Here is a 12,796-nt window from a genome sequence, read left to right on the forward strand (position 1 = left end):
GTTACGATAAATGTATTAATTCATAGCTCATTTTGAACAACTAGAAAATCCTTTCCCACTTATGTAATGGGACATTTAGAACTTTTGTCTTTGAACATGCATTTAATAGTATATATAATTATATAAAATGATCAATATTTTAGAAGTTATATCTCGTCTCTTTGATCTAGGAATTGATATTAGTGTATGCATATGAGTTTCATCTTGAACATTCAATTGTCTTTATTGAGCTTTTCCACAAGAGCAGTAACCGTATCTGTTGTCAATGGCTTCACATAGCAATCATCGAGGCCTGATGCCATGAACATCTGCTTCTCTACCTCAAGATCTCGCGCTGTAACTCCTACGATCATGCTTTGGACTCCCATAGCTCGCAGCTCTTTTGTTGCCTATCACAATGTAGTAATTCGAGAACCATTAAGGATTTGAAATGGAATGATGCAAGTAATAAAACTAGTATATCTTTTTGGTAAAAATGCAAAATTGGATTTACCTTTTAAATATATCACATATTTTTATGAAATGAACCTCTTAAATTTATAAAAATGCATAAAATTTTTCAAGCTATATACTTCAAATCCAAACTAAGGACCAAATATGAAACCATTAATGGGCAATTACAACAATAGAAAATTCTTTTGAAGTATTATTTTGTAGAGACGTGGAGTTTGTTTGGTTCCATTATTTGAGAATGTTTTCTATTTTTAGAGGAAAGGAAAAAAAAATTGTTTGCTGGATAGATCTAGGAGAATAACTTACAAACAAACATATTATAGAAAAAGCAAAAAAGAAACAAAAACAATTCCATGAAAACATGGTTTAAAAAATAGTTATGTTTTGTTCCCAGAAAGTTTGAAGGAAAATGTGAGGAAAAGAAAATAGAGAAAAAAAATAGAAAGAAAAAAATATATTTAAATTCAATAAGTTATTTTTTATACTATTTCAAACTTTTTTCACTTATTTAATTCGCTTATATAAAAATTAAATAATTTAAAAATGTACAAGTTTCTTAATAATTTTAATTATATTTAACTTTTTTGTATTTTTCATTGTAAACCTAAATATGAGAAAATCATTTTCTTTAATATGTTTTTTCTTTCCCTAATACTCTCTAGGAACCAAACAATGTCTAACTTGTCCTAACAAGAAAGTTGAAGTGTATTGAAGGAGATACCTTAGGTCCATCCATGATTGGCATTTCTAAATCCATGAGAATAAGATCAAAAGATGCCCCTGAGCGGTAAAGATCAACAGCCTCTTTACCATTTTCGACAGCCTGAGTTTCTAGTCCAACTTTAGTTAGAAGCACTTTGTGGATTCTCCGAGTTAGAGGGTCATCATCAACAATGAGAGTAGAAATTTTTGAGCTAGAGGAACCTTTTCCTCTCATTTTCTTTCCTAGTATTTCTTTCCTGCATGGACATAGAAAATCTAATTTTAGATAATTAGTTCTAATAAAACTCATAATACGCTTTGCAAAAGATGAGAGAAATGTTAGCTCCAAAACATATGGATTAAGGTTGTATTAAGCCTTTCTTTCTCAATGATTAGAGGATGGATTTCAGGTACACATTATTTAATGCTTCATTTTAAGCTGTGGTTTGGATAATGTAACTCCATGGATAAACAAACAAAAAATGACTTTATTTAGAAATCATGAATATGTTCCGAACTTGTTTTGTACAGAATATGGAAACAGCCTAGGTGATAATATGCCCACTAATATATTTGTATTGAATCCTTTAATAATGTTTAAAAAATAATAATAATAATAATAATGATATTAAATTAATCAATAACAGCCTCACAATTCATCTATTATGAAATAAAGAAATAAAATTTGAATTGGAGGGAGGGGTGGGGCGGGGGCATGTGCCCCTCCTGGACCTTATCTCGCTCCACCAATGGTATAACAAAAAGTAAAAACACTAATAGTTACCTTGTAGTTATTAACTAAGGTAATACTAACAATCTTAAATAAATTACCCAATCTTAAATAAAGAGTGTGGATGGAAAGAGCTCCTTGACATGCAATCAAGAAAGCACCTCAATCATAAGATGCATGGTTTCCTACCTAGTCTTGAGATCGTGAATTTATAAGACAATGACAAGGAAAAGTAACAAAGGCCTATGAAATAAAATCCAATGATAGATGTTTTTCTCTTTTTAGTAAATACACTTAGATGTGAGGAAATCCCTAATATCTTGCTTTTGCAAAGATCTATAATGATATTATCTCGAGATTTGGATATGAGATTACGATCTCAAGATATATATAATCCAATTATGTGGATTCAATAATATATCTTTAGAAAGATCTTACCATTTACCCATACAAAGAGTGAAAACCAAGTGAAACTCAAGGTTTAATGTGGCTTAAGCAAGCTAGGTTCAAGTCAGGAAGGTGTATCCTTTTCAATCATTTTAGGCTAAACTTAAGCTAACCTTGTTAGCCTAGCTTGATTTTAGACCATTAATAGCCATTTTTTCAACTATGTGCTTTGGTTAGGATATTATAAATAAATAAATAAATATAAATATAAATAAATAAATAATAAATAAATAAATAATAAATAAATAAATAAAAAGAGAGAAAATAGTGAAGATAGAATGAATGCATGTACTAAAAGAGATATAAAAGAGATGGAAACCAAGTAAAGCCCAAGCCTAAGTGACTTAGGTAGGGTTGGCTACATCCTTAAAAGGGGTATACTCACTAAGGCTTTAAATCTAGTTTGGTTAGCTAGGTATGTAAACAACCTAGGTTGGTTGAGCCAACCTAGGAGACATGAGCTATTTTATCTTGGGTTTAGGCTAGGCCCAGCCCAACTCATCCCCAAATTCGAGCCTTGAAAGATAGCACATGTTTGTTACTTCACCAAGTGTTTAATCTCTTCTTCAAATAAATACTTACCTCATATAGTCTCTATCTCATCTCTATCTTATAGAATTCTCTTCTAAAAGCTTTCCTAAAATATTTCCTTAGTAAGGAAACCTATTTTTACAAAGAAATATTAATATGCAAATGCCACCATATTATTCTTTCATTTCTCTATGATAATTGCTCTTACCATGCTTATGTCTATTTTACATACGTCTCCACCGCTTAACACAACTTCTTTAATATGTCATTATTAAGTTAATCAATCAATAAACTCCACCTAAACACTTTTCTAAACTACATCAAACTTTAAGTCTTAATAAAGGAAATATAAAGTTCACCAAATGTTTCCAATCATAAATTTGTGGTACTCAACTATCCTAAGCTTTCACAGTTAATTTTACCTTTTAAGCTCTAGTAAATTTGATTTGCAATTAATTATGAACTCATCAAGTACATGCTCTATATATTACATGTTGAATAGAGAACAACTAACTCCACTTTTATTTTGACATTCCTTTTACAATCCTCTTATATATTATCTTTTGTACAATCTTTAAGTTCTAGTTACATAATCCAAATCTCATTATGGCTTTAGGATTGGATAAATTGATTAATCTCCCTCTATGTGAATAGGTTCATGGGTTCATTTTATAATTGGAACTATGTTTTTATTTATTTTTATTTCAAATTGGTCAAGGGCATATACAATAGTACTTGAATTCTCTATGTAGATGCCACATGGTTCTCATTCATCAACTTTCTGAAAAAGTCCTTTGTGTGCACCTTCCTTCAGGTTTGGTTCTCTCTCTCTCTCTCTTTCTCAAGAGATGTGTATGTGTATGTGTGTACCAAAATTGGCTTGTGTGCACCTTCCCCCTCTCTTTCTCTCTAAAGAGATGTGTATGTATATACCAAAATTGGCCTTGCATTCATACTATGTCAACAAATTCTAGAGTATTTCAATGTGATTATCACCCATAATCAACATGTTAGAGCTAACCCAGTACAACCAATCTTTTTAAAATTTTCTCAAATTTTTCATTTTATTTGACAAGGCTTTCTCTCATTTGTAGATCCATCCCCTTCTCCCCCGACCCACCCACACACACACACACACTTGCACACTTTAAAGGTGTGCGCAAATGTCCAACTCCATTTGATCAATTCCAGGTTTGAGTCCTGTTAGGAGGATAGGGATATCATTTGTCCCAAATAAATTTCTTTAAATTTCATATTTATTAAGAAGCAATCCTACCAATTTTCAAGATATATAGATGTCATTTTCTTAGTACAAAAAAAAAGGTCGAAGAAGATTCACAAAAAATGGGAAAATTGCTATAAGAGGTATTTAATACAAATCAACCGAGAATAGAATAAGTTCCACCCACCTCCTAAGTAGATTTCCAACTACACCCTGAGAAGATTTGATGAGAGGATTTTTCTAAAGAAAAGAAGCTTCTCAATGCTACTCTACCCAATTCTATTCACTTAACTCCTAAGCAGATTTTTCTGAGGGCAACTTCACTCACCCAACCACCTTGGGCAGATTTCACCTTCTATTGAAACAAAAAATAAGTTAGAACAATCTTTCTCGATCAAATTGAAATTAGTGTCCAACAACATGATTCCAGATTTCTCTAAAGAGGTTATCATCCCAATATTGTCATGTTTAACTAACAAAGTTAGGGCAATATTTAGAGGGTGTAATGCCTCATTTTACAACTAATTATGGGGCTTCTCTTGCCCTTTTAGAAGCTCTTTGTTCATTTCTTTTCTAGGGTTTAGATTATTTCATCTTTTCTCATATTTTAGTTTGGATAAGTGTAGATCTACATTTTCTTTGATATAATTTTGTTTTGGATGTTTTTCCTTACCTTTGCTCTCCATTTGTCAGTATTCTTTTCTACATCTACCTTACATATTTTGATTGTTGACCTCCATTTATGAAGGCATTTATATGTTCAACGGAGTGAACTCTTTAAAAGGGTAAACTTCCATGGTAGCTTTGTACCAAAATCTTTAGGTTTAATGTATGAAAATTACGCTTTGGGTTTGCATATTTGTGGTTATATCTTCTTAGATATAAAATGCTTGTGAAACACTTCTAGTTCTTAGATTTTTTATGTTCTCACTTGTATTTGCCTCCAATTGATTCTTTTTAATCTAGGATTTAATATGGTATTTTATCTTCCTTATTGCCTAATTTTAGATTATGAAATGCTTGTAGACATTTAATGTCATGACTTGATTTCATATATTTAGAATTTGAGTTGGAGATTTAAAGTTTGTATATCCATTTGTTATAAAAAACAAGACATTATGTGTGTGTATGTGTGTGTCTATATATATATATATATATATATATATAGCATGTTTGTGAAAATGACGAATTAGTTTTAAATCTATATCTTGAACCCTTACTCTTACTATAGTGTTTGGGTTATGTAAATTATTAAGCATGAAAGATTATGGGATAAAATTTAAAGAAGATGCCTACTCCCTAGCATATTTTACATTGTTCTTATATATAAAAATTTTCAATCATCTCACTTTTCCCTTATTTTTAGCAAATCTTTCATACCTTCTACCTCACAAAAACCCACTTTGCCCCTTAATTCATCTCTTAATTAATGCTCTACATCCATCTTCACATTTTTCCATATCACCTCTCAACTAGCCCTAAGCTCCTTCATTTCTCTTTGGTATTCAATACTTGATACTTATTGGGATACTACAAATTTAAATTCTTTGCATTTGGTGCTCAACAAGCACTATCAATAGAAAAAATGCAAGCATTGTGTTTGCCCCTTGCATTGAATTTGCTTCCTTGGTTCTTCGAGAATCTTGGTCATGACTTTAAATGCATTTCATAGTTTCTCAAAATTCTCTATCTTAGCTTTTGATACCAATTTCTTGAGGTAGCAAAAGCTTGGACATAAATTTGTTGTGCCATTAAAAAGTCTAAACCCATATGTTGTGCAAAATAACATGTAGTTCAAGATTAAAACAATCCATACGCCTAAAGATACATAAGTTTGTGTTATTTGGAAGTCATGCCTAAACCCATAAATAAAAAAGAACCAATCCACAATTTTAGATGATTAATAATATAGATACAAGACCTAAGTCCTAAAATATTTTCAAGTCTCCTATGCTCCTAGTATCCTTCACCTTAAACCTAAGCCTTAAAGCATTTTATGTTTCCTTACTCTTAGTATCTATATCTTTAACCTAAGTTTCCAAATAGCTCATGCTTCCCTTTCCGTTGGGGTCTCCTATCTCTTCCTTTTATCTTTAAGTATCTAATCAAACTTATCTCCATCTCATAAAACCTCCCTTTCAAAAACTAGCTATAATATTTATAATATATTTATAAAAAAATTCATATTCAATAACTTTATTTCCACAAAGAAATTCACATAAAATTTGTAGTCAAAATAAATTAGGAATTTGAGGTGCTTTCTCATTCTCTACAAGCTCATATTCATTTCATAAAGTTATCTCTCTCATAACCTAAAATATTTATAAGATATTCCTAAAAATTTTCCTATTCAATAGATAAACTTTATTTCCATAAAGAAATATCAATCAATAAAATATTTCATATGTTATCCTCTATAAAAGTTCTCATGAAATTTGCAATCAAACCTAATTAGGAATTTAAGTCATTTCCAAATGAAGAATTAATTTGTCTTTAATTCTACCTTCTAGACACTTCATTTCTTGTTTAGGTAAATTTCACTCACCTCGTCTAAGGTTTGGGCTAAACACAATTAATCACCATGAATTTGAAATTTCGATGAGATACTTGACAAATTTTCAAATTAATGGTGACCAAGCTAAACCTTAGAGGAGATGAATGAAATTAACCCTTTTTTATTGTCTAATATTAAGTTATAAGCATCCTTCCTTTCTATGGGTTTACGTGTGTTTTTTTTTTTTTTAAAAAAGGTAATATAAAGTATTGTGAATACATTTACAAATATTTTAGGACATGATGGGGAAAAAGTTATGGTCGGGATGGAGATGAAATTGCGATGCCTATACCTAGCAGGTAGAGATGTGAAGGAAAAAATGGAAACACCTAAAATAATGAGGACTCATTGTTCATGGTGTATATGCTAAGAGTAGCAAAACAAATGATTGTTTTAGGGCTTGAAATTGCCTCTATTTTATCATTCCTCTATTTATGTGTAGTGAATTAATTATTTCTTATATGGGAATGTAGCCTTAGTTGGTTACACCATGCTAAAAACTCATGTACCTTTAAGTGAGTATTTATTTTGACTTGTTATTGCATTAATATGTAGATTGAAGCTTCCATTAGCACAAAAAAAATAGTCTTAGAATTGTCACTTGCACAACAAAAGATATTAGAGAGACAATGAAAAAATCTTAAGAATCAAGGTGAAGATACTTTAGAGAAGTAAGGAAAATATTCAAGGTTGATTGAACATAAAAATGATATAGAATATTTGGATTGCACAAGTGGATTACAAAAGGAATTTTGGTTAAAAGTAGAGCCAATTGTCCTCTCATTGGAATGTGATACATAGAGCATGCATATATATATATATATATATTTTTTTATCCAAGCTAAGTATAGTCTCTCCTTGACACTCATGAGATCTTGAAAGGTGGAAACAATGAAGTGGCTTAACAAATTTGAATCTATGGAGATATACTAGAAGGAAAATACGGAGGAACCAAGGTGCATGAGAAACCTAGGCGCATGAGTGGATGGAAATATATTAGGAAAAACCACAGTGCACAAGGGACCTATGATATGGAGTAAGTATTCAAAAGATCGAGTATTTTGAAACTAGGATTGGAAATCGTGGAGACTTATTTGGTATTTCTTTTCTTTCAATTTAAATTTCTAAAGAATATGGTTCATACAAGTTTCCAGGTGGAGTACATTAGGTAATTGCTTCGATAATAATATATTAGAGCTTTTTATGAAATTTAAGCTAGAAAATTATTAGAAAGTGTACCAATTTCCCTTTGGTATATACTTCTTTTGAAAAGCAACATTGTATAAAGGATTTTATACATTGCTGCGCAAAGAGATTTGGATATGATGGGGAATAAGTTATAAGATGGAAATAGGAATGTAAAGTGAATACTAAGTAGATAGAGATGTAAGAAGGGTATATGCACCTGGTGGTGTGACTAATCATGGTCTAAGGTGTAGACACTAAAAGCGAGGAAATATAATATTGTTTCAAAGCTTGAGAATTGTATCTATTTTATCATTCCTTTGTAATTTCTCTGTGATATAATGGATTGATTATATCTCATCCATGGATATAAGTATGATTAGTTAGTCTACATTAGAACCTCATGTATGTAGATTATTTTTTATTTCATATTATTATACTAATATGTGACATTTAAGCTACCACCAGCATTATAAGTGCTATTAGAGCTTCTACTTGTACAACACAAAGCTATAGATCTATCAAGTAACAAGTTTTCCAAACCCTATTAAGGTGGTTCCTTTATTATATCAAAGTTATCACTCATCTAAAACAATAGAATTGCTTCACAAAGGCTAAAACATTGTTAATTATAGATGTTAAATTATATAGGAGATACAATTTTGTTGCCCATTTATTGCAATTATTTCTTTAGAAAATGGTGATTCCTTCAAATCAACCTAAGTGGCTTTTAAAGCAATGAAATCAGCAATGTGACTTTAAATGCCTTCAATTATGGCAATGACCAGCCTTATTTTGTGGTGTACTACAACTTCAACATCATCTCTAGAAATGTTGTTCAATTGACATGTCTACATATCTTTGGAAATAAGAAATGGGATCATTTTGCAAAAATAATAGCTCAATTCATATGCATTAATACTTGATTTATTAATGCAACAAAGTAATAATAGACCAACCATCTTTGATTCTTAAATAGATACCACCTTCTAAATTCTTGACTTTCCTCTTATGCAATCTCTAAAGTTGAAGAGCTTTGTTCAAATTAATGATATTCAATTTTATTATAACGTGAATAAAATTCCAATTTGATTTACTTAAGTTGGTTGTTCTGATTTGTTCTAGGACTCAAAATATATGCTAGAAATATTTGGAGTTACTACTTACATTCTTTAGACTCTAAGATGATTGTTAATCTTCTTCAATCTTTCTCAATTCTATAACATTATTTACGAAGAGAACAAGAAGGCAATTTTTCATATGTGATTGTTCTATAAAGATGCATTTGTTAGTAATGGTTTGAGAAAGAAAACAACTTTTTATATGTGATTGTTGTGTAAAGATGCATTTGTTAGTAATAGTTGAGTTCTCATGTGAGAGTGACATAGAGCAACATAATTCTCTAGCTAGAAAAGGTTCTTATTTCTCTCTATCCTAGCATGTCCATTTGCATTAAAATTTTATTATCTTTTTAATGGGAATGGTAGTTTTTTTTTTTTTTTTTTCTTGTTTTAAACTACTATGAATGTCAAAGCGAATGCATACTTCTACATATAGTTTTAACCAACTTTGCTTATTATCATATCTAAATGACAATAGGAGTTAATCATGCAAGAAATAGGGTTTAAGAAATCATGAAACTTCACTAAAAAAAAAAAGACAAATCAAGTATCAATCATGTTCTAAATGAAAAAATTAGGGGTAATCAATGTTTAATAAAATTGATAAAACAATCATCACTATATATCATGATATTTCCCAGATGTAACCTCGATCTATAGTAAATAATCAATAATAAATCACCAATAATTTGGTGATTCTTTCCCAATTTTTGAAATTATTGGCAAGCTTCCTCTATTGCAAATTCTACCTCCATATTCCAACATTTTTTATCCAACTATTTTTAAACCTCAATGAATCCAATAGGTGGAACTAAGTCACAATGGATGGCAAATTGCCTCCAATGGCTATTGTCAAAAAAAAAAAATTATGTAATTTTGTAAGTATCAATTAGAAATTATGTAATTTAGTTTGTGAAAAAAATGATATATTTATGCTATATAATGTGTTAACTTATATTTATTCTATATTAATGTAAAGTTAAAAACTTGTGAAATTTTTATCTCATAACATGTTTTAACTTATATTTATGTTATATGTAATTTAGAAAATGGCTAATAGAAGTCGAAGTCCTTTTACATAATCCGATATGGAAGTATTATTATCTACTTATAAAGGAAAACAAGGAAAAAGTGAGTTTCCACACACTCATATAAAAAATATTTATAAAATAGGAATACTCTAAAAAAATTCAAGTTTCATGCACTTACCAATCAAATATAGTACCTAGAATCTTCAAAGATAATACCTATGATCGTCAAAGGTAATACATATATCATTAAAAAAGTAGTACATGAATGATTAAAGGTAGTACATTTGACTAAAAAATACATAAAATACTAATTATTGTCATATTAAGTGTTTAAAATTTGTATTTTATAAACTTGAGTTCCTATTTTGTGATTATTTTCATGTGAGTGTACGTATGGAAACAAACTTTTCCCAAACAACAATAGTGCACAATGTTTTTCTATAACTAATCTATCTAAAGTGGGGACATTACATGATTCAAGTATCATATTTTTCATAACAATCCACACATGAATACAAAAAAAAATGTTCAAATGTCTCTTTGAGGCCAAGGAAGAGAAACAAGGTTTAATTTTCTTCAAAAGAAAAAGACCAAGTAGAAAAAAAAAATAAAAAAAATAAAAAAGTTGCTAAGATGGAGAATATTACAGCTAAATTGTGAGGCAATTTGAAGGAAATCAAAGAAGTCCAATCTTGTAGAAATTGTTCACAAGTTATTAATGGCCTTTTTTGAGTCATCTAAAAAAAGGAAAAGAAAAAATAAGTGGAACATGCAAATTTTAACAACTAATTCTAAGACTAGGTGCCTCATATTGTAGCTAGTTATGAGCCACTCCACTCAATACTTCAAATTGTAGATATAGTTGTTCAAATAATTAAATCTAAGATAATACCAAACATTTTTCATTTCTCTTAATTCAACACTTAAAATTTAACACCAAGGTTTTTAGTACTTAATTTTCAATTTTATTAAACATCATCCTATTCTTTTTATTAAATTTTAATGTCATATCCTACTACTTAAATCCAAGATATCAATTAAAAGAGGGAATTGGTAACAATCCAAATCTAGTTCAAGTTATACATTATATCTTTTCAAAGTTGAACCATTACCTGAAAGAATAGGTTTATTTGACAATGAAGTAAATATTTTAATGGAATTTTAATTCACTACTATCAGTTATTAGTTCCTTGCAAATTTGCTAAATCTTTTTTAATATGTATTTAGTTCACTTCTTTAAGAATGAAAGGAAAGAATTTAGTGACCAAGCTACAATTTCAACTAGAATGGAAATGGTTTCAGGTAAGCTACTATTTATTAAAAATATAAAAATTATGAACATGGGAATTTCGATCCATAAATAGTTTGCACATACTCATGACTTTAGAATTAATGTTGAGGAAATGATGTCTAAAGAAGTTCGACTAGTGACAATAAAAGTAGAGATGATTCACTTGAAGAAGCAAGGTAATCACCATTAACACAATCTATTCATGTTAGTTTTGACTCCATAAGTATTAAATAAACTAGGAGTACTAGTTATGATTCTTTTAAAGAGAGATGAAGAAGATGGTGATAAAGGTGATGGTAGGGGATGGAAAGGACATTGGATGGTATGGATGAAGTCAATAATCATTTAGGCCATTTACTTGCGAAGCTAACTTCATCCAATATTGCATACAAGACCGAAACTATACATGGTTCTAAAGGAGCAAGTCTATGGTAGGAGTTATTGGGAAGCCTAATACAAGCAGAAGTGACAAACCTAATAAAGGATACTAATGTTTGACAAAAGTCATTTTTTACGAATTTTGAATTCATGAGCATAGGGACTCAACATGGTGATTCATCTAAGAAGATGAATGCTTTTGCTTCTTTTTAAGTATGGTTATGGATAAGGTCCATAATTTCATATTGAATTAACTTATGATGATTAGGAGACATTTAACTATCCTTCTCCATAAATGCCACACAGAGTTTTAAATCAAGTATATTAGAAAATTTAAACAAACACTTAGGTGAACTTCAAGTTTCCTATCTATAGAAAAGTTGTGTGGGGAGGAATCAAGATAACCATTTCTAGCATGTTTGCATCCATTATCAATAACATGCAAAATCTATGTTATAGTACTAATGTTGTTTAAATCAAAATGGTATAAATGTAACATGCATATAAGTACAAAATTCAATGAAAATAATGTTTTAATTTCAATATTAGTAATCAGTATTCACTTTCAAAGATGTATTCATTATTAGATAATATTACATTATTAACAAATATCACTAAATTTATCATAGATACATTATTTTCTTTAAATAAATAAAAAATTAATTTAACATGTGTATCATTTGTTATTTCATCATTTCTCTAAGTTTTACACAAAATTTTCATGTTTTTGGTCAATTTCTATTATTTTTCCAATTTTATAGAATTTCTACTAATATCTAAATTTCCGCTAATATTGCTATAAAATTATATCCCCCAAATCCATCAATATTGATATTTTCGACATCGATGGAATGAGATTAATATATATAATGAAGAAAGTACCTAGCAAAGCTAGCTAGAGGCATATGGCACATCCAAACAAGAGATAGTCAATTGAACTTTTTTTGCTAAACAATGCCAACTTTGGGATATTAGACAAGTAGGGAACGTTAGGGTGAACCATAAAAGTTTGGGTAGAGTTAGAACAAAATGATAGATTCTTCAAGAAACCAAGGTCTTTTTGTCTATCTACGCAATTACATGCCCCTACTTTGGGATATTACCTTAGCTAGGTTGGCTCCTAGGCTAAATCGATGTACAATAGGAGATGT

The sequence above is a fragment of the Vitis riparia genome, chromosome 4 (assembly GCF_004353265.1).
Source record: "Vitis riparia cultivar Riparia Gloire de Montpellier isolate 1030 chromosome 4, EGFV_Vit.rip_1.0, whole genome shotgun sequence".
Classification (NCBI taxonomy): Eukaryota; Viridiplantae; Streptophyta; class Magnoliopsida; order Vitales; family Vitaceae; genus Vitis; species Vitis riparia.